General features: G+C 31.3%; 1 pseudogene; it reads left to right on the forward strand.

Annotated features, from left to right (window-relative positions):
* The first annotated feature begins 20431 nt into the window (after positions 1–20431).
* Positions 20432–23528, forward strand: LOC111306311 (tubulin alpha-4 chain pseudogene; annotated as a pseudogene).
* Positions 23529–24211: the final 683 nt, after the last annotated feature.

The following is a 24211-nucleotide window of genomic DNA, read 5'->3' on the forward strand; positions in this document are numbered from 1 at the left end:
AGCATAAATAGGCCCAAAAAAATGTATTTACAGGTGATCAAACAAAAGATCATTTCTTTTCCAGCAACATCTTTCCTTGTTTCAAAGATGCCTTTGCTCTTTTCTCTCTTTTTTTCTTCTTTTATTTTCTTCTCTTTTCATTTTTTTTCTTTTGCATGAGCTTAAAATTTTTTAAACTCATCTTATTTTAAGCTTTTCTTAACATGAGGCATTATTTCCTAACTCTAAGCACAAGAATAGATGCCATCTTGATGAAATCCTTTTTCTCTTAAACTTGCCCCCAAAATTTAAATGTTGATCCCTAGTTAAGGTTTGTTCGAAAGAATAATCAAAGGTTTAAAAAAGGTAGCAAATGGATATTTTCTTCTTTTATGAAGGGAATTTAAAAGATAACTATTTTTCATTTCAAGTATGGATACTTATTGAAAAGCAGTCCTTAAGAGACAACTTGTTTTTGATTGATTTTAGGTTCATTTGAATGCCCCACATACATGATTTCATAATCAACTCTCTTTTTTTTTTCTTTTTTTTGTAATTCATGCATTTTGATAAAAAAGCCATCTGAATGTTCATCAATCAAAATGATCAAAAAGATTATTTGGGGCATCAAGTAAATTTGGCTTTTGCCCCAAAGTGAGTACAAATGATCGCTTGGTAAATGATTCAAAAAAAAAAGATGAATGTAGGACAAGCTAAAATACTGAATAAATTAAGAAAATATGGCTCAAGAAATTTAAGTGGTGACATGCTTGAAAGAAGCTTGACATTTATTGAATCACCAAAAACTAAAATGCTTAGGAGAGTGCCTTAAAAAATTTTACAAATTAATCAACTATCACATTGTTCATAGCCCAAATGAATATTAATAAATTTTAAGTTGCATCATGGTCAAATAAGGGGAAGTTCTGAAACTTTCATCCTTAGAAATTCTCAAGGTTCTTAATCTTCTAAATGAAAAAAATTAAATGTTCAGGGGAATGGCTCAAGATACCCATTCCTAATAATAATTACCAAATTTCTTGAGTTTTTCTTTCACATGCATTTGTAAGAAGCTAAACAAATAAAACTCATAAGAAACCAATGACTTCATGTCCAAGAAATCAATATACAAGGAATAATCAACATATGATAAAACAACATTCCATTGCTCAAAAAGCTCTTTGGTCAAGGTAACATTATGGATAAGGCTTTCAAACTTTTCTTTCAACTGTTTGCATTTCTCAGTCGAGTCCAATTGCCCTCACGTTATAATCATATTTACCATTTATACCATAACTCTTGGCTAATGGATTTGAAGTTGCTTTTAAAGGTATTGAGGTGAGGTACTAGTACTTTATCAGCAGTGACCAAAGAGCAAAAATTAGAATTAGGATTTTCTCTAGATTGTTTCTTGATCTTATTTGGCCATTCAATGGTCGAGTAGTAGATTGGGGATAATGACTTATGTGATGAGCTAATTGTTGGGTTAGTTGGGGAAAATAAGGATTCTAAGAAAAGTTATTTATAGTAGGGTGGTAAGGTTAGTACATGATGTGTGGGGTCAAGCTTCCAACCTGTTTCCCTTTATACATCATGACATGAACATCTTCTCTTTTCATTCTTGGTACACACACATCCTTTATGCCAAGGGCATTATCTTCTTTAAGATTTTTACTTTTTATGGCATTCTCTATTATCTCTCCTGATATGACCATGTTGGTAAAATTCTTTATTACATTTTCAATCATCCTTTCATAATATGGAGCTTTAAGAGTGCTGACAAACATGATTGTAGTTTTTTTTTTTCTGTTAAAGGAGGTTGAACCTATACAGTAGCACCCTTTCACCTTTGAGCATATTCTTTGAAACTCTCAACATCTTTTTTCTCCATACTTTGTAGAAACAATCGATCCAGGAGTAACTTTACAATGTACTTGTATTGAGTTATAAATGCCCTAGCCAATTCTTTCCATGAAGTGATTCGAGTTCTATCAAATTGAGCATACCACTTAGTAGCAGATCTCGTAAGATTGTCTTAGAATACATGATCACGAGTTTGTCATCACAGGTATGGGCAACCATCTTTCTATAATATATAGTGATATGGGTCATCGGGCATTTGGTATCATTATATTTTTCAAATTTTGATACCTTGAACTTGGGTAAAATAATCACATCTGGCACTAAGCAAAGCTCTAATGCATCCATAGATCCATAAAAATCTATTTCTTTGATAGCTTTTAACCTCTCTTATATGAGATCCTTTTTTTTAGCACCTGAATCTTTTATTGCTTCAAATGAACTTTTCATTAGTTTTACTAGCTTTTCAGAATCATCAAGGGTTGGAATTGGTGAAGCAGTTGAAAGTATTTTAGAACAAGAGTATGCCCTTAAAGGTGGTACTTGTTGTGATTATACCCCTTGGGATGCTTATATGTAAGTTTCTTCCACCTCTTTCTCTTTATTTAAATTTTTTAGCATTTCCATTATCTGAGCAAAATCTACTCTCATTTTCTCAATTTAGCTATGTTGTTTTGGCTCCATAAGTGGCAAGCAAATTACCTTGATGATCGGGCTCTTAAACCTTATTACCACAATTAAGAATTAGGACAATGTCTATTGCGAATTTATGCAAGAAAATAAAAAATGTATATATGAATGAATGGATGCATCATTAAATCCTATCACATAATAAGAAAGAGAAGAAAAAGGAAATCTTTAATTAAAAATTATTTTGACAAAAACATCCAAAATCATTCCTAGGAAAAATCTTAAAATCTATTGCCTAATCCTATTCTTTAGCTTTAAGATCTTGGTATTGCCATTGATAAGTTCTTCAGCCACTATGATTATGCAATACCCTTTTAACAATCTTTGGCTCTCATTTATCCCCAAAACTCAACGCACTATCTCTGATTAAACTTTGCACCTTATGCTTGAAAGCAATGCAATATTTTATTAAATGGCCTGTAGTCCCAAAGTGATAATCACGTCGAGCTTCAACCTCAAACAATTTAGGATAAGGTGGTTTTAGTAGCTTTAAAAGAACTGGTGCGATTAGATAATTTTCAAGGAATACCGAGAATAATTTAATGTAAGTCATAAGGATTGGATCAATGATGGCTCTCTCTTTTTTTTTTTACTTAATGATTTTTTGAGTTGAGTAGTTTTTTTATTCACAGGTGTAGAGTTTGGAGCAAAATTAGGTGTATATGCCCAAAAGTTTATTGGTGGGGAGCTCGACTGCTGAGCTAAAGGGTTTTGAAATGCATAATTCATAATCGAAAAAGTATATGCATATGGGCTAATCTGCGGAGGTTGAAAAGAAATGGCTTTGTTTAGGATGCCAAAAGAGATTGTTTAGGAACAATCGGTTGGGGATTTGGGTATGAGCCAATCTATAGAACTGTGCAAGGTTAAAAGGCCTTATCTCTTCTACTTATTTTTTAACTTGGTCTTTTCTTAGGCCATTGGACACATTGACATGACTTGGATCAGTATCAGTATTATAAGAGGCTTTTTAATCTTAACAAAATGGCTATTTAATGCACACACAAATTGGAGTCGATGAGAATTCTTGAGAATGGGTCACTTTAAGATTTTCCACCATTTCCACTAGCTTGGTAAGTTGCATTTTTATTTCTTGTAGGTCATGTCCAAATTCTTTTTGGTTGAGTTTCAAAGCTTGGATCCATGCTTTTAACAGATCTCTCATTTCTTTTGAATTGTTATCCCAAATGATTAAAAGATTTCTATTATGCAATGACATGATGAATGAATGATGATGATGATCTATGAATAAGTGAGATGCATGAAATGAATGAAAATAGACAAACAAAGAAATAAATAAATGTAAACTTATTGATGCTAACATGATTCAAGCAAAAGAAAATAACAAACAAGAACAAAGTTAGCAACCATTATAAAGAAAGAAAAACCAAAATAATTTAATGCATAACTTAAAAGATATGTGACCTAACTTGGAGTATTTATACAAAAAGGGAAAGATATGGATCTACCTATGGGTATTACAACTCATTATATGTGGTTTAGGATTGATTCTACATGTTCCCAAATTATTTCTTACATCATTGTCTATCATAGACTAGTAAAACACCCTAATCTTTACCCATTATAGGTTACAAACGGCAAGGGTTCAATTGAAGTGGGAGTGTTTCGCTAGCCTATGCCAAGATATGAAATCTCACGAAGGCGTAGGTACTTTACTCCTCTTAAAGGATAGAACTCGATTGTAGAATTCATGTTATTTTATTTTATTTAAAAAAATAATTAAGTTCGCCAATAGTTTGGTAAGATTTAATTTAAGATTTAAATCCCCTAATAGTTTGGTAAGATTAAAAATTTATTATTAAAAAAATTATATTATGAAATTCTCCAATAGTTTAGTAGAATTCATAATTTAAAATTTATAAACCCATGAAATAAAAAATTAATAATTTAAAACTCATAGTCTTTAAATTTTATTTTAAACATACATAAAAAAAATGAAATAAACGAATAAATATATAAAAAAAATAAAATGTGAAAATTACCTTAATGGATGGAGACACGCCTAGGTGGAAGTATCCTTTGATTTGTAGTGACAAATAATCCCCAATTTGAACCAAAGAGCTCTGCCACCAATTTTAATCAAAGAGCTTGGGTATAGATTGCTACTTATCTATTTCTTAATGGGTTTCCCTTTTTTTTCTCTCTTTTATTTTTTATGTGTGGTTGATTGGTGTTTATATAGGGCCTTTTACGAGGAATTTTAGAGATTTGCATTGAATGAAAAGGATTACAGATCTGATTAAGCTCTAAATTGATTTTTTCCTTGATTCTCTTTAAAATTCGTTTAATTAGTTTTTGAAATTATCTCGATTTTTCTTAATTTTTAGAATCCCTCAAAAATTTTCAAATTAAATTTGACTTTGATTCCTTGATTTACTTTCTTTTCAACCTTTGTTTTAATATTTTAAAAGATCATGTTTTAGTTTTGATTATTGAGATCTTCCTTGATTAGTGCTCAAATTACTCCACAAATTTCATTGACCTGATTTATGATAAAAATTTAAAACTAGATAAGTAAAAGACTAAAACATAAAAAAGATAAATAAATAAATAAAACAAATAAGATATAAAAAGAAAAGTTGGAAATTGGACAATTAGTCTTTGTTTGAGCCCCGAACTAAATAGGGTGTTTACAAATATATATTTTATACTTTTTTACTTTTTAAATTAGATAATTTTGTAAAAAATGATATTGATGGAAGTGTCTACATGGCATCCATATTTATTTTCTTTCAACCTTTCATTTTTTTATAAATTTTTATTTTAAAAAAAGTTAATAATAAAAATTTTACAAGAACAGTTCATCATTGCTAATTTCACGTGACAACTTAACTTTTTTTATCCTTTTTTTCGTTTTGATTTTTTTTTACTTTTACTTTTTTTAGTTTTTTTCTCCTTTTATTTTTTATTAGGTCAGTTGTTTAAACAAAAGAAAAATTAACCAATGAGCCCATGTGGCAACCTATTTCATTTTTTTACCTTTCTTCTATTTTTTAATTAGATAAATAACACAATAAATAGAAACAGTAAATAAATTTTTTAAGAAAAAAGTCTATTGAGGTATTCACAATAAATTTTCTTAATTAGATAATTTTTTGAGAAAATAATGTCAATGTAGGTGTTCACATAACATCCTCACTTGTTTTTTTCTTTTATAATTTTATAGTTTAATTAGATGAATTTTATAATAAAATGAGACAGTTGATAAAAATAGCAAAACAATCAGTATTTATCGATTTCGATACATCTCGATTTGATATGGGTGTTTTTATAAAAAATTGATATCAAATCGAATCATGTTGGTTTTTAAGCTAAGGAGAAGTAAGATGTGGATTTAGGGTGCTTTGTCCTAAATCATCTCGTGGTATACGTAAAATTATTATTTTATTATTAATTTGGTTTTATATTTGCATACATTTATTATATTAATAAAATTATTATTTGATACTTTAATTTAATAAATTAATATTTTAAACTCAATAGGGGTGTCCATGTGGCACCTTTATTGAGCTTTTCTTTTTTGTTTTTGTTTTTCTCTTTTTTTTTGTTTATTTTGTTTTTCAAATTTTTTTTATTCTTTTATTAGATAAATTTAGTGAGAGAAAAAAAAAAGCCGATTGAAATATCCACATGACACTTCCATTTATTTTTTTTATCATTTACTTTTTTAATTAGATAATTTTATTTAAAAAGTAACATAAAAATTATTTTTAATTTAATTTTATTAAAATTTATATCAAAATAATAATAATAAATGAACTACGAATTATTTTAATTAATAAAATAGTTAAACCTATGCTACGAGCTCATTTCTAGTATTCAAGAAAATAGTAAAGAAAATTATTTAAACCCCATCTCTTAATTTTAATCTTAATTGGAACACGCTAGTAGTTTATTTACAGAGATCATTAGAAATTAATTACTTTCTTAGTCAACTACTAGGGTTTGAAACAAGTACTAGAAAATCGATAGGCCTTAAAATTTCAATTCCTGGCATTTTGAATTCAATGTTGTTGGATTTCTTTAGGTATGGGTTGAGCCCAATGGCTCATTAATTATGTTCTTAATCAGGCCTAAAATCTATTTAACCACAATTTATGGTTCTTAAAACTTATGTAAGTGTAGACATTTATATTATAAAAATTATCACATTCACTTGTAATAGTGGAGTTTTTGAATTTTATTATCAAGATTGTAATAGTAGTGTGAGCAATTGATATAATATTAAATTTTAATTTTAATTATGTCATAACATATAGATCCGTGGACCTACTGTTAGACATGGATTAAAGAAGTTACCACCAATCTTTTTTTGTTAGGTGTGATTGACCACCTGATTGAATTTGATCTACAAGATAGATGTTAGGTTCAGGAGTCAGTTACGCTTGAGGAAAGTTGTAGCACTCCCACAGTACCTATCCAAATTATGGTACCAGTTTGATTTTGTATCATCCAAGCCTTGGTCATTTTATGATTTTACCAAATACTTTAGTATTGAAAATTAACCCTAAAATTGTCCCAATAGTTTTGTAGCAATTCAAGATAATTCTCTCACATCATGAGTATTCATAAAAACTAGTATCCCACTCTGAAAAGACTCTTTCATCAGATTTATTAATTTATTCCAGGAAAAAGTAAATCTCCTAATAGTTTGGTAGGACTTAGTTTGAAGCAATCCTCCAATAGTTTAAAGGATAAAAATTCTTTATTTATTTGAAAAGACCCTTTTTTTATTGAAAAGAGTTTTTAATTATTTTTTATTATTTTGAAAATTTTATTTGCAAAAATTTTTTTGTTTGAAAAGATTTTTTTTAGAATTATTTTTCTTTTTTTACTTTTAGAAATAAAATTGGAAGAAATAACATTTAAAAAAAATAAAAAATGGGTTAAAAATAAAATAAAATAAAATAAAATTAGAAAATAAAAATAAAATAGAAAAGAAAAAACCTGCGATCAGGTCGGGTTGGTACCAAGGTCAGAACGTGGGTCAACGAGTCACGTGCGGATCCTTGGCTATCTAAAATGGTGTCGTGTTGGAAGAGTATAAAAGCCACACCACTCAACTTTTCTTCAGAACTATTTGATTAAGCCTTTCTTTCTAAAATGTATATTCTTTTGTCTTCTCTCTAACTGATTTTCAAAAATTGACGAATAAATCTCAAAAGCTGATAGGGAATTTTCAAGAACCCAACAAATTATCTAGAAAGCTAAACTCAGAAGTCCTTGGAATGCAAAACCCTATAGAAATTCAAACCCAAAAACACCAAATCCCAATCCTAGAAAATCTAAACAAATCAAATCCAAGACCTAAAACCTCTTGGTTGCTAAATAAATTTCTCTTTTTTTTTTCTCTAAAATTTTTTCATAATCTTTTTTTTTTCTCCTTTCCCTTGCTTTGATCATAGGTTTATATAGAAGTTCATGCTCAATCAATTCTCCTTAAATCCATTATTTTGTTTGATTTTCGTTTTAATGAGAATTGATTTTGAAATCAAATCCCAAAATTCTCTCCCTATCATTTTAATGTAAATTGATTATGGAATTAAATTCTGACAATCTCTCTACATCAAATGCCAATTGATTCTGGAATTAAATTCCAAAAATCTTTCAACTATGGTTAAACTCCGAAAAAATATTCTCAGATAAAATGGGGTGTCTACAAATTATCAAAGTTCAAATTTTGATGATTTTAAATATAAATTCTTTATATCATCTAACATTACACATGCACATGTAATAATACATACAAAGCAAATAATAAAAAGCTAAAAACTATCTTATAAAATGTGGAAATTATAGTGGGGAATTGGGGATTAGATAACAGGAAGCCTTAAAAAATATGAATTATTACCAAATTTCAGTACCATCATCTCAATACAATTATTTTGTAAGAAACCTTTATGAAGTAAGAGAGGGTCTAAATTTATAATTGAAAAATGAATTAGCTAATAGTAGGATAGAAAAATAATTTAAAAGATTAAAATTAGTAATTTCATAATCAAATAAATGATTTTTTAAAAAATTAATGTAAAACTATGTTTTTGAAACCAACGCAATGCATAAATGACATCACAAATTAATCTTCATATATGTCTTGCAAACATTTTAATAAAATTACAAAAAAAAAAAAATTTAAGTATTTCCAAAAGTAAAATCCAGATATATATCATATTGCTAAACATGCTATTTCAACTTTTGATAATTGAAGTTACCTTCATAAGTGAAATCCCACTTGAAATCCTGCCACTAATTAACTCACTTTGATATTTGAATTCTTATCAGTGTGTAACTATTTTTTACCTGCTGAGGCCAGCATCGGCATATACTTCAATCTTTCTGTCAAACATCTTCAATTTTATCAAAACCATTTTCTTCTATGCTTACATATGCGAGTGCAAACACATTTGCGTGTGTGTAAAAATAAAAGGAATTAAGCGTTTAAAGTAGATTCATATATACACTATCTGCTTTCCTCCCAAATATGTTTTCTTTCAAGTTTCCTCAAACCGTTTGTCATATTTTTAGGTATTAAAAATATTAACATATAATTTATAATAGTGCGACCAACGTGGTCATGGTATTTGATACACATAATATAACTTGTAAGCATACAAAATTACACACAGATTAGCATAAAACAGGGGTTTTATTTTATTTTAATTTTATCATGTTTTTGAGAAAACATGAAAGAAAAAGACCCAAAGATACATATTTATTTTTCATCAGTCATAAGCACCCCCCATACTTAGGCTGAAAGTTGATCCATCAGCACTTAAACGGAACCGCTGAAACCTTTATTGTAAGCATATTCAATAAGGGAATCCAACTCATCATTGGTGCAGTCGATCAAATTGTCCTTATTTTTATCAGCAACGTCCATGGCCTCTTCAACTTGCTTGTTTGGCGTGACTGCACCTAGATGTTCAAAAGCATCCTTGAGCTGGTCCTTGGTGAGGCTGCCCTGCTTAGAGTAAGATCGAAACACTTGTTCCAATTTGTTTTTCTGATCCTTGTTATCCTTTGTAGCTTGCATTGTGGATTTTGAGGTTTGTGACCGGGTGATATTAGAGAGAAGGCTTGCCTAGCTTGGTTTGGTTTTCTTTTCCAATGCTACTTGTTTATATAGACCCAAAACTCTGAATACGATTCTGTTTAAGTGTTGGGGAATAAAACATTTTTTGGTGGTGGGTTTAAAAAATTGATTTCCATCTTTTTTATCAATAAAATTAATAAATCAATCAATAAATTTTATAATGAATACTTAAAAAAAAAATTCCAAGAGGATTGGTACGAATAAAAATATTAATGTTAATTTCTTCTTTTCTTCTGGCTTCAAATTAACCACAGATTGGAAAAAGCTAAACGGCAGCCTCCACTATCTTGTGTCCATTTTCTATTGTTTCATTTGTTTTAGCCCTCAATTTGCAGTTTTTAGGTTTTTCTTTTTTGGTTCCCTGATTAAATGATGCATTTTGGTCCATTTGGTTTTAATGAATTTCAGAATTTGGTAGATCTCGTGAAAGGAGTTCTAGGAAGTACTTTGATGAGCATGCTTGTAAATTGTGATAATTATTGTGTATGAATGTTAAGTTATCCAAAAATAAATAAGTTTAGCATTACGACTGTCTTTCTTTTTTTGTTTGCCATAAATGATTCTGGAGCAAAGCAAACTACTGTTAAACTAATTATTTGCATTGTACCACTTCCAGGAATCATGGCCTTAGTGGGTTAAAACTGTATACATGTTTCTCTCTCATATGTTCTTAATCTGGGTAGGATAGAATGAAGTTTGGGCCATTTCAATTCCTTTGCACCTTTTTTCCCTTGTACTGTAATATTTTCTCAACCACCCTTTTGCAAGGGGAAAGCTGTAATATATTATATATATATATATATATATTTTTTTTAAATTAGATAATTTTGTAAAAAAATTATATTGATGGAAGTGTGTACATGGTAGTCAGATTTTATTTTTTCATTTCTTCATTTTTTATAAAGCTTTATTTTTAAAAAGTTCCTAATAAAAATTTTTACAAGAATAAATCATCATTATTAACATTGCATGACAATTCAATTTTTTTTCCTTTTTATTTGTTTTGATTTTCATTTTCATTTTTTCATTTTTAGTTTTTTTTCTCCCTTTATTTTTTACTAGATCAATTGTTTCAGTGAAAAAAACTCATCGGATGTGCCCACATGACATCCTATTTTATTTTTTGACTTTCATCTTTTTTTTTAATTAGATAAATAATACAGTAAAAAAATCAGTATATAAATTTTATAAGATAAAAATCAATTGAAGTATAGACAACAAAATATCTTGTATCCGATATGTTTTGATTCCTATGGATCAATCGGTGTGCTTTTTCTTTTTTTTTTAATTTAGGATTGGAAACCTTAAAAAATATGAATTATTACCAAATTACAATAGTATCATCTACAAAAATAATTTTGTAAGAAACCTTATGAAGTAAGAAACGGAAAACTTATAATTGAAAAATGAATTAATTAATAGTAGGATAGAAAAATAATTTAAAAGATTACAATTAGTAATTTCATAATCAAATAAATGAATTTTTTTTAAATTAATGTAAAGCTATGTTTTCTAAACCAAAGAAATGCACAAATGACACTACAAATTGATAATTCATATATGCCTCACAAACATTTTAATAAAATTACAAAAAAAAATTTAACTATTTCCAAAAATAAAATCTTGATATATATAATTTTGCTAAATAAGGTATTTAAACTTTTGATAAATGAAGTTACCTTCATAAATGAAATCTTACTTGAAATCCTGCAATTAATTAACTAATTTTGATAGTTTAGTTTTCATTAAAGTGTAATTTTCTTTTGCTTGCTAAGACCAACATCTGTATGTACTTTAATTTTTTTGTCAAATAGCTATAGTTTTATCAAAATCATTTTCGTCTATACTTACATATAAGCACGTGCAAAAACAAATGCATAAATGTGTGTAAAATTAAAAAGAATTAAGCATTTAATTAGATTCATATATATAGATATATATATATATATATATATACATACACATACACACACTATCTGTATTCCTCATAAATAGGTTAATTTTCAAATTTTCTCGAAACCTTTTATCATGTTTTTAAGTAATAAAAATATTAGTGTATGGTTCATAATAGTATGATAACATGTTCATGGTATTTGATACACACAATATAACTTGCAAGCATGTAAAATTACACAGATTTGAATAAAAACAGGGGATTTTATTTTATTTTAATTTTATCATGTTTTTGAGATAACATGAAGGAAAAAGACCCAAAGCTATATATTTATTTTTCATCAGTCATAAGCATCCCCCATACTTAGGCTGAAAGTTGATCCATCAGCACTCAAACGGAACTGCTGAAGCCTTTATTGTAAGCATATTCAATAAGGGAATCCAACTCATCATTGGTGCAGTCGATCAAATTGTCCTTATTTTTATCAGCAACGTCCATGGCCTCTTCAACTTGCTTGTTTGGCGTGAGTGCACCTAGATGTTCAAAAGCATCCTTGAGCTGGTCCCTGGTGAGGCTGCCCTGCTTGGAGTGAGATCGAAACACTTGTTCCAATTTGTTTTTCTGATCCTTGTTATCCGTTGTGGCTTGCATTGTGGATTTTGAGGTTTATGACAGGGTGATATAAGAGAAAGGGCTTGCCTAGCTTGGTTTGCTTTTCTTTTCCATTGCAATTTGTTTATATAGACCCAAAACTCGAATAGTATTCTGTTGAAGTGTGGGGGAATAAAATCTTTTTTTGTGGTGGGTTTTAAAATTTGATTTCGATTGAAAGTAAACAATATAATTGTATGATATTTTCTTCATTTGAATTTTTTTTAAGTATCCATTTTATCAATAAAATTAATAAATCAATCAATAAATTTTTATAATGAATACAAATAAACAAATATTCGAAGAGGATTGGTTCGAATAAGAATATTAATGTTGGCTTGAAATTAACCACAGATTGGAAAATGCTAAATAGCAGCCTCCACTATCTTGTGTCCATTTTCTATTGTTTCATTTGTTTTAGCCCTCAATTTGCAGTTTTTAGTTGCTTTGGTTTTTTCGTTGCCTGATTAAATGATGCATTTGGATAAATTTATTATCCAAGCTTTATGATGAGTACCTATAGACTTTTTGTAGTAATATGAAGATGATAATAGTTTTGAAAGAACTAAAAACCTTTTGCTGTTATTTGTTCACCCGAAAACTGAGAGTAATCATGTTAATAGAGAAATGCTCAGACATTGAAGTTGAAAAAAGGAAAAGTGGTTGAGAAGCTGAATATGGGATAAAATTGTGGCAACTGGCAAGTGTACATTAACTTTTCTGGGATAAGAGTTTTAGTTTACAAAATGTCGTTTTGGCCGAATATATGCCTTATATGAAAAGTCTGATGACTGAAAACGTAAATTTGATCTATGATGTCACTATTCCAGCATCCACGGTGGAGAGTTCTTGTTGATAATCAATATTAAGTTTGGGCAGTGAACCTATCAGAGGCCAGTTTTTGTTATTGGGATAAAACTGGTTTTGTGTGTATTGTTTCATTTGCACGACATTTAAGCTGTCTGTTCATCTACTATTATAAAACTTGTTCATTTGACTGGAGATGCAGTAGGATTTGCAGGTCTGTGGAGAGGATAATGGAAGTTCATGAACGTTGTGGTGAGGACAAGAATGCTTTATGGAGCACAAACTTTGTGCAAACACCAAGTTCTTTCTGCTGTTGCTCTTATTTTATGCTTAAAATCATAAACTTTTTTTATGCTTTTACTACAAAATTTACATCAATTTAACAAAACTGGGAATCCGATAATATAATAATGGCCACTGCAGGGGAACTTTGCTTTTCTATTACAAGTTCTTTCAGAAAGTACTTATTGCTTTGTGTTTTCCTTACAACTGACCACAATCTTTTACTTCCCAAAATCATGCCTCTGATTAAGTAAAACCTGCTCCAAAACTATTGTTACACTTGCAACACAAAGACTTCATATATATAAAAGAAAAACACTACAAAATTCATATTTCACATTTGAATTTAATGTTTTTCCATTTTTATGTGAAGGCTTCATAGCATGAGGATTTAATACTAGAAATTAAGTTAGTGACACAATGAAGACAACACAAAAGGCTTTTGTCATATCTTATGTGTATCTTCAAGGTGTCTCTGGACTGGAGTAATGAATTGTTGAATCGAAACGTTACAAAGGCTATAAAATCAAATAGCTAGCTTTTGCATAAGTTTTTGTTGCACTTAGATGTGAATCATTTTTTCCATGAGAGGAGATTTTATTTACATCTTTAGTATATTGTTTTGATGCAAACAGATGAATTTGCTTTGTCTTGTGAAAAAATTTGTATACCCTATTGATCCTAATTCTGAATTAATTTTCCTCTTTCTCTTCCAGCTACCAATGGTCATATAATACCAAAAACCTGCATCCTCACTCTCAGATTGTCCTCAACCTCACCTGGCTTGCATCAGTGAATCTGATCACACTGCATGATTTCATGTATGGATATAGCTGAATTCTTTTTCTTTGTTTGCTATAGCTTAGACCAACTAAAGGTTGGTTATGCAGGATGAAAAGAGGGGTGGAAGAATTTATGGCATGACCGAACAGCTGCTGCCAGAAGGAGAAACAGCAGCTGTTCGGCAACAACCAGCAAAGAAAAAAAAGATGAGATTTCAGCCATCTTTGTAACAAGAGCACTAGAGCACATAAACTTAAACATCATCCACACTCACACCAAAGTCCAAGCATGCAAAGAACAAATGAAAACACATTGCAGAGAAGATCATAACCAGTGCAGAAATGGAATAGAAACAATGATATAAAACAGCATACATGCCCTTGTATGTGGGCTGCTCACCTTTGAAACCTCTTTTGTTTTCAACTCCCCCCCCCCCCTTTTTTTTTTTCGGATCCTTCCTCCTCTTTTTTCCCCTCCTTTCCGGCCGCTTCTTCTCCATGCTTTTATTCGGCAGACCCCTCCAAGAAATGCAAGATTTTAATCTTGTCCAATGAGGGCCCTTGGATGAAATCTCATCCAAGGGCCATAGTTCCTCCTTTTCTTATTTCCAAGGAGGCACCTTTGGCCCTTGGATTAAAAGCCAGCAAAGGATCCAAAGGCTCAGATTACATACTGCAAAGTTTGAATCTTTATGCCTCTCAAACCCATGAAAAAGACAATTTTATCCCCTAGTGTAAAGTTTTAGTATTTATGGTCATTTTCTTAGAAATCAAAGTTCTCATAGTCATTTTTTGAATTTTTAAGCACCAAAAATCATAAATTATTATGAAGTTAAGATCCGAAAAGTTTCATGAAAATCCGAGCTTGGGAAGATCAAATTACAAAAATACCTTTATAGAGATATTTTGGTAATTTTATAATTCCTAGGGTATGGTTGTAATTTCAAATGCACTAAAAATCATGAAATATTATAAAATTGAGATCTGAAAAGTTACACAAAAATTCAGGCTTGAGAAAATCAAATTACAAAAATACCCTTATAAGGGATATTTTGATAATTTCATACTTCTTGGGGTACCATAAAAACTCTAGTGTTTCAAAAAATCTCAAATTTAACTTTAAACCACATTAATTTCAAGTTTTGAATTATTAAAATTGAGTCGAGCTCTATCTATTTTGATCAAGTTTCTTGCAATTTTGACCAGGGTTGAATTTAAAGTTGACTTTATGAGGCTAAATATTAATTTCTTAAAGGGCTTTTTTTATCGGCTTCAAATGGGTTTTATTTAACCATGCTAAATATTTCGGATAAAATTTGGTGTCTATAGCTGTCCTTTTTTGCTTATTTCTGAGAATCAGAAATAATGCAAAGATGAGGTTTTTACTGGTCTTAAATGGTTCTCATAAATGGTCTTGGCCTTTTGTTCGCAAATGAGTCCTAGATCAATCATGTTGAAAAATATCCTGGATAAAATTCAGTATTACACCATAGCAGCAATTGGTCTAGCACCTGTTTTACACTCTTGTATGCCTGTACCTTGTGCATCATGGGGCGTTTCACCAGAACATGATCACAACAATGACATAGGATGCTTGCATCACAAGATCGAATGCTCATACCAACACGTCTGAACCTTCCTCGAGGCTAACTTTGGCTCTAGTAGCACCCAGCACTAATCAACTTCTCTGGACCAACTTTCACTATCGACTTTGAACCAACTCCAAACATGTTCTGTTACCACTTATCATGGGTTGAGATTCAAGCTCTAGACTCATGCAACTCCAAGACCTGAGAATGGACTCATTCAACATCCCAGATTAGCTTAACACTCGGGCTGGTGCACGAACACTTAGTACTCTAGGGCCAGCCACCCAAGCTGCTATTAGACAAGAGTACACATAAAGTGTTTGATGGAAAGCTGAAGAAAAATAACAGATATAGGCAAGAGTAAACATGTATTACTCTAAGATGTGATGTGTACAATGAAAGTAAGGGCACCCTCTATTTATAAGTGAAGCCCTTTTATATCAATGGTTGATGTTGATCCTATCATAGGGCTCATAAAGAGTCCAGATATTACAAGAGATTACATACGATTACAATGAAAGTGATCTAATTTACATGGACTCTTATTAGAAAAGAGTTTAAACTAGATTGGACTTCTCTTTTAGCAATGCCTATGCAGGGCCCTTTCTTAGGCTTGCACTTAGATCGATTCTATCGTGCTTTGGGCTTACTTCTGAGCCTGTGCCTGGGTCTGTTTGAAACTTACTGAATCAAATCCCTTGGCTTGAGCACCCAAGCTTGTTTTAGCACTCACGCATCTATTCTATTCTAGGTCATGGTCCTGCCTCCAGGACCTCCATTGAACCTCTGGGTTAGTTTTTCCTTGCATTCTAACTTGGTACCCGAACTACTCTTTGGCTTAGAGAACTCTGGGCCTAGTCCTTCCTGCAGACTGTGACATTACAAACTGTCTATGGAGAAATGGACTCAAGAAAGGCTAACTTTAACTATGAGTAGTCTTGGTGCTACATGGACGCGTCATTTCAGTCTAAGAAATGCACTTCAGGGTCAATTGTCAAAGTTGTTATTAGACTAGGCTACATATAAAATGTTTAATGGAAAGCTCAAGAGAAACAATAGAGATAGGTAAGAATAAACTTGTATTACTCCAAGTTATGGTGTGAACAATGAAAGTGGGGGCACCTTTTACATATAAATGAAGCCCCCTTACATCAGTGGCTGATATTAATCCTATCTTAGGGCTTATAAAAAGTCCAAATATTATAAAAGATTACATAAAATTACAATGGACAGTTCTAATTTAAATGAACTCTTGTTAGAAAGAAGTTTGAACCAGGTTGGACTTCTTCTTCAACAGTGCTCATGAAAGGCCCCTCATTGGGCCTGTGCTTAAATAGGTTCTACCTGTACTTAGGTCTATTTGAAAGTGTCAAATCAAATCCTCTGGCTTGAGCTCCTCGAGCTCGTTTCAGCACTTGCGCACCCATTTTAGGTCATGGTCATGCCTTTAGGATCTTCATTGAACCTCTGGGGTTGTTCTCTCTTGCATTCTAACTTAGTCTCCCTTACCTTAGAATTGCTCATTGTCTTTGAGAAAACCTCTAGGTTTGGTCCTTCTTACAGACTGTGACATTTTTTTTCCACTCATTCTAGCAATGTCCTCATTGCTAAAAGGATGTTGCACCTAGATTGCACGTCCCTGTGCACGTCGGCTTCATCTTTTGACTTGTGACCCAGATTTCCCAGGTTTCGATCCCATACCCAAACAAGTACTCTGTCAATTTTTGCTAGTCTCCGAAGTATCATCAAGCTAATGCTACATTGGTCCCTTTTGCCTACACGTTTGATGTTTCTTCCGCTTTCTCTAAGTTACCTGCTGCACACTCTTTTTGAAGGGATCTAACTGCATCTCAGGACTAATACTATGGCACTTCGCTGCCACTTTCCCCTTATCTCTTAGAGATGTTCCACCATCTCGATAAAATTGAAAAGCATCAAGCTGCATTGTCTTAGGCTCTTTCTGGTTCTCATCACCACTACTACTCTTGCCTATGGATAGCTCCTCTGTTTGGTTGATGGTTGAAAGCCTTGCAACCTTGAACACTTCTTGACCTTGTGCAGATCGACACACAAAAAGCAACTCAAGGGCTTCTTCTCCTTGTCCCTGCCAGTGGCTCTATCGACCTTACGAAATTTAAGCTTTCCCTCAACCCCTTCCTCCTCTAAGGAACTATCACCAGTGTTGTCCACACCTTGGTTTATATAACATATATCTTTTAGCCAAAATGATTGATTATAAGATATATACTAACACACTCATGTATGCCAATATGGTATGTATCTCATAACCTATCAATAGATCATAGGACATAAACTAACACACTCAAGTAAATTCCTAGGCGACTTGTGTTTGTTTTTGGTTTATGCAAAGGGAAATGCTAAAATGTAAAGAAATATTAATGCCAATAGTTCGAATTGAGAAATATTAAATTTTTATCCTCAAAATTTATGTTATTACAATATTTTTATAGTTAATTCGAATAATTTAACTTCGTATCTTTTGCAAAATATTCATTTAATCAATATATATGTTTTTATAAGTACAATATTTAATAAGTAAAACTCATAAATAAGTTACCCAAAAAAAAATCAAACCATTTATGCAACTAAAACAAAAATAGGACTATGGGAGTATATAGAATTTTAGTGGTTAGTATTTGAAATTTCATCTCTGGGGTTTCTGGTTCAATTAACCTTGGGATAAAATTATATGATAACAGAATACTCTTATGTAATGGGCAATTGGTCAAAATCTTTATACATACATATATATATATATATATGTCAACTACAAAATATTTGACTTTTCTGCCGGCAACGTCCATGCCACTTTGCGTATTATTTATTGCATACCCGCCAAAAAGAAATTAAAATAAAAAAAAGGGTAAACTCCTCAGGGGAATTAGTAAATAACATAGTGAAGTGTAACCATCATGGTTTTCAAGGCCAGATCACCAGTCGAACCGATTAAACTCGTAATTTAGCATTTAAATCAATTCGATTCTCTTATTAAATTTGACGTATAATTAATTAGTTTTAAATTGTATTAAAATGACGATTTAGTTAATAAATCAGTGAACTGTTTAAGTCTTATAAAATTAATTGGTTTTTAAATTTGTTAATAAAAAAACTAAAATTATGATTAGTTTAATTTTTATAATTAAAATTATGAATTGTTGGGTTATTTAACAAAAATAACATATTTTAAAATTAAATTGAAAATAAAGAAGTTAAAATTTAAATAAAATGGTGTTGTCCTCCCCTATCCTTTATTCAGACTAAAGAAATAGTTGAAAAATCTTTTTCTTTTTAATACGAAATTTTAGAGTGTCTCTAGATTTTACTGAATCTAATTTTTTAGACGATTTTAAAAATAAATTACCTCAAATAGATCCAGTGCATTTAGAATTTTTTTCGAAATACTTCTCTCAAAAATCCAAATTTGGTTGATATTCGATAAGGAAATAGAGTTCATCTCCTTACTAACTCGATTACCTTTTTCAGGTAAAACTTTATTGCATCTTTAATTCCTTCAGAACAAACAAAACAAAAATTCAAAGAGACATCGGCAATGGCTAGTTTGAGTTACCGTTACACAAGTCCAAAACATGAGCTCAGCTAAACTTGGTTGAATTTTAGGTATTTGAAGAAACGACAAACAAGAAACTAAACAAATATGCTTAGTTGTTCCATACTTTGCTGTCCTCAAAACAATCCAAAAATCACGAGGGAATCATTTTCTCCATGGAAGGAGCTTAATCAGAGCAAGCCAATCAAAAATAAATTGAGTTTATTTAGGTCAAATCATTTTGCAAATTGGGCCTTTTTTTTAACAATTGGTAACTGAATTATCATTTGTTTTTTGTTTTTCATATTCTTAAATAAATTAGTGAAGTCAACGAATCTTTTGTCACATTCAAAGCGTTCGATCTCTAATTGCCATTTGCCACTTTCTCCCATGCCCAACTATACTTGGATATTTAATACTTTGTTATTATTTACCACATATAATTTCTCAAATCTAGGATTGAATATTAGCACCTAAAATTCCATCACCTAATTTTAATAGTCTTTTGTCATTTTTTTTTTTTAATTTTGAGAGAAGAGAAATTCGAACTTCTTGTTTGAGTGATAAATATATACATTTATTATTGAGTTTACGTATACAATTTTTTATATTATAATTTAATATTATATGAAAATATCGATTTTTAATATAAAAGTTTAACGTTCTTATCTATAGAGAGAGAAATTGAGGAAAAACCAATTTGGTATTTTGGAAATAAAGAGTTTTATTTTATGTGATAAAAAGAGGACAATAAATCAAGAATTAAGATGTTCCAACAAATAAAAAAATAAATATTTAGTTTGATTTGAAAATGACTTAGGAATATATTTTTAACAAACAAAAAAAATAATAATCAACAAGTAATTGATTCAATTGGTTAAGATTTATCTTTTTTGATAAAAAATTTTTGAATTCGAATCATCTCGATAATTATTTGTTGAAGTTATCTCAAATACACGACATACAATCACTTATCTTAAATTATTAAATACAATGTATCTTATATTTTACCAAAAAAAAAAGGAAAATAAAAGACCAAATGTGTGCAAACACGTGAACATAAGAAAACACATCCAACTCCAAACCTTTGTCTAGCAAAAAAAAAAAAAAATTCAAACTCTTGTCGAGAGGATGTCATGAATTTAATGATTGTACCTTCTAGCAAGTTAGTGATAAAAAATAAGTAAAGGATAAATTATAAGTATGACAGCAAGAATTTGAGAAAGACGACAATTGGAATGGAAGGAAAGGACAAGGCAAAAGAGATAAACGTTAGAGACGCTGAGGTGGAGTATTTTGATTACTTGCAGACCAAATTTTAACAACTGTCACATGCTAAATTCTTATTGGCTTATTGTATTTAGCATATTGTTACGAAATTCTGAAATTTGTTATATATAGAACAAGTACTGTAATGATGAGACAATCTTTTGGAATGAAACATTTCTCTTCCCTCTCTATTCTCTATTTTGGTTGATTATATTATTTCCTTCTTTGGTCTATTCTTCTGTCTTCTTCTTTAGTCATAGCTATTATGTGATAAATTGGTATCAGAGCTTTAAAAGATCCAACTAACATGGAAAAAGAGCAAGTCATGTAAGAAGGATGAAATGCTTGACATCCTAAAACATCAAGGTCAAGCTTTACAAATTCTAGTGGATGAATATATAGTTGTAAAATTAAGGGTGCTGAGATGGTGGTAAGAGCAAAAGAGAATTATTGAGACCAAGTTGAATGAGTTACATGAGCAAATCTGCTAGGAGTTTGAGCAACTAAATCCATATGCTGCCGTTCAAACTTCATCTGAGTTAGAAAGAGCCACAAAAATCAATAACAATTAACCGATGACACAGATCAACACAGATCTATTGGTCTAATTCCTCTCGCATTTCCTTACAACAACCCAAGATCCCAACACAGTTCTTAAGAGGTAAACAACCGCACCACTAATAAAGTCGATGAAATCGTCTAACGAGGCCAAAACATCTACTTCCCTCATGAATTAATCGTCTCAATCCGACGGCCAGATGTGTAGTTATATTAGTTAAAGTTGGCTCAACTATCGGTTAAAGCATTGACTCTTTATCTGACCACAGGAAACTTCCTGACTGCATCATTAATGGTAGTAATGAATGGTACGAAAACACCAAGAGAAAAATCTAGGAAGTTTCCAAAATAGATCTTCTTTATTTCAGAATGAGCGTTTTCGATTACGAAGAAGGGCCAGATCGTTAAAGGTTTGTGGATTTCACCAAGCCTATTCGAATATTAAAGACACACTCGAAAATGTGGCAAACCAAGTCGAAGATGGATCTTGTGTTACTTACATTAACGAAAGATAATCAGGTAATTTTGTTAAAATGGTTCATAATGGAATTGAATATGATGATATGCAGTTAATTTATAAAGCTTATGATGTTCTTAAACAAGTTGGGAGTTTACTACATGGATTAATAAGAAAAGAATAATTGATGATGTTAGGCCAGCCTTATATGCATTAAAGATATGTAGTTATGCTCAACGGATGAATTTGTTGAGAATTACGAGTGTAGAAAAAATGATGGAATAGAGTTGGCTAGGAATTGGAAATATGGAATCTATGTGTAAAGCTTAAAAATCCCTGGCTGTTTTTAGGATGCTAGTTTTTTGGCATATGGCGATATTGTGATTGCATGTTGAGATGGAATTATAAGAATTTGGATGGTAAATTAGAGTAGCATTGCAGATCCAGTGGAACCTGAGGTATATGCTTCAGAACTTTCCTAATACAAATTGAGTAAGATAAGTATTGGTGGCTTGAAATTGGAAGATTTACCTGACCTTTAGGTTTTATAAATTCCATGAACTAATGATGGCGAGACAAAAATTGATAGAGAAAGAAGAGAAATATTTCATTCCAAAAGATTGTCTTCTTATTATAGCACTTGTTCTATATATAACAAATTTCAGAATTTCATAACAATCTACTAAATACAAGGAGCCAATACGAATTTAGCATGTAACGGTTGTTAGAATTTGTCTGTAACTAATCAAAATACTCCATCTCGATGTCTCTAACGATTATATCCTTTTCCTTGTCTTTTCCTTCCATTCCAATTGCCGCCCTTCTCAGATTCTTGTTGTTATACTTGCCATTTACCCTCCATTTCCTCTCGATCACTGAGTTGCCCAACTGAATTTAATTGCAGTATAATCTACCAACCATCCACTGTTGTTCCTAGAGGAGATCTTACTTAGGTACAGAGGACTCTTTGCATAAATTCCAACTTCACCAATGCTGCTAAAGTCTTCTTTCACATTGACCACAAGTTTTATCTCATGTATGCCTTGAATTCATTTCTTCTCAATCAATGACTTGTTAGAAGTTTCAGCAATTGAATTCATGGCATTTGGTTTCACCGTCTAACCATATTCCAAAATTTCCACCTTTGTTGTTGAGCCCTACAACAGTGATCTCTTAACTCACTCTTTTTCGAAGCACACTTATGTGGCAGTTTCCATTGATGATGAAGCTCTTTATGACATTTGAAAAGTGCTCCCTTGACATTGAGCGACATACCTACACTAATCGCAATCGCCTTGTTTCTCAGGTGGTTTCCTTACTGACTACTTCACTTAAGTTTGATGGTGTCTTGAGTGTGAATGCGACTGAATTTCAGAGCAACTTGGTTCTCTATCCAAGGATCCACTTCATTCTTTTCTCATATGCTCTAGTCATTTTTGCTTAAAAGGCTTAGCATGAGATGCTCTCAATTGCTGAAATTACCTCCAGTACTTTTGAACCTTCTCTATGATGGTCAAGCATGATCCTCGCCATGTCAAGTATATGGTTTGTTGTTTGATGTATCGTGGTGATGTTGTATCTAAAGATGTTGATGCTACAGTTGCTATCACTAAGACTAAGTGCACCATTCAATTTGTTGATTGGTGTCCAAGTGAATTCAGTTACAATATTATCTACCAGCCATCCACTATAGTTCCTAGAGGAGACCTTGCTAAGGTATGGAGGACTATTTGCATGAATTCCAACTTCACCAATGTTGCTAAAGTCTTCTTCCGCATTGACAACAAGTTTGATATTTTGTATGCCTTGGTTCGCTGGATTATGGAAAAAGGCAAAATGAAGAATAAATTGATTGTAGAAAAGGAATTAGATAAGCATGGAAAGCCAAAGGACTTGGTGAAGGTTAAAGGCTGCAACCATATTCTATTATATAAGTTGTTTAGTAGATGAGAACATCCTTCTAGTGAATTGTTTAAGCTCAACTCTAATGTATCTTTTGTTGCTAATCTTAGAAAAGTAGGAGCTGGTAATGTTGTAAGATATGATCAAGGGCTATAGATTGTGGGAGCTGTCCTTGGTCTTGTACCTACTACTGAGTTCACCTTTCTTATTTGTCTCACCTGTAGGAATCTATTTTAAAAAAGGTGTTGCTACTATAAATTTATATTGAGCATGAATTGCATCGTGCCATTCCTGGCGACACTAGGGGTGTTAAAACTATTGGGAATTGTGCTGCGGTTTTGAAGGCACAACCTGTTGCAAAAGTCAAATGATATTCTGATGTCTTCTATCTTGATGGTGCTCATAAAAAGTATTTGGAGGAAATCTTTTCTTGCATGGTGAAGCGTAATGTCATCTTGAGTCCTTCAATAAAGGGTAATGTCATCTTACTAGGCATCACAAGAAATAATATAATTCATGTTACTATCACGTTGATGGATAAGCTTGTTGAGTTAAAAATTGTCTAGAAGCCAAAAAACTGTTTAGACATGGAAGCTAGTACTTATAATCCATTGAATCAGTATCTGTGCTACCATGATCATACAGGAAAAGTAAATTTACTCTCTAGAGTTGTGAAATGACAGGAGGCAACGAGTGGAAGCAAAAAAAAGTTGGAAGCTGTATTGGGAATTGGCTGTGAAGTGGCATCTGTATTGAATACTCAACTTCTGGTAGAATGGCTTAATTTAGGGCGGGATCATGTCATTTGG

This window comes from Durio zibethinus, chromosome 21 (genome assembly GCF_047325235.1).
Source record: "Durio zibethinus cultivar Kanyao isolate XHJ-2024 chromosome 21, ASM4732523v1, whole genome shotgun sequence".
NCBI lineage: Eukaryota > Viridiplantae > Streptophyta > Magnoliopsida > Malvales > Malvaceae > Durio > Durio zibethinus.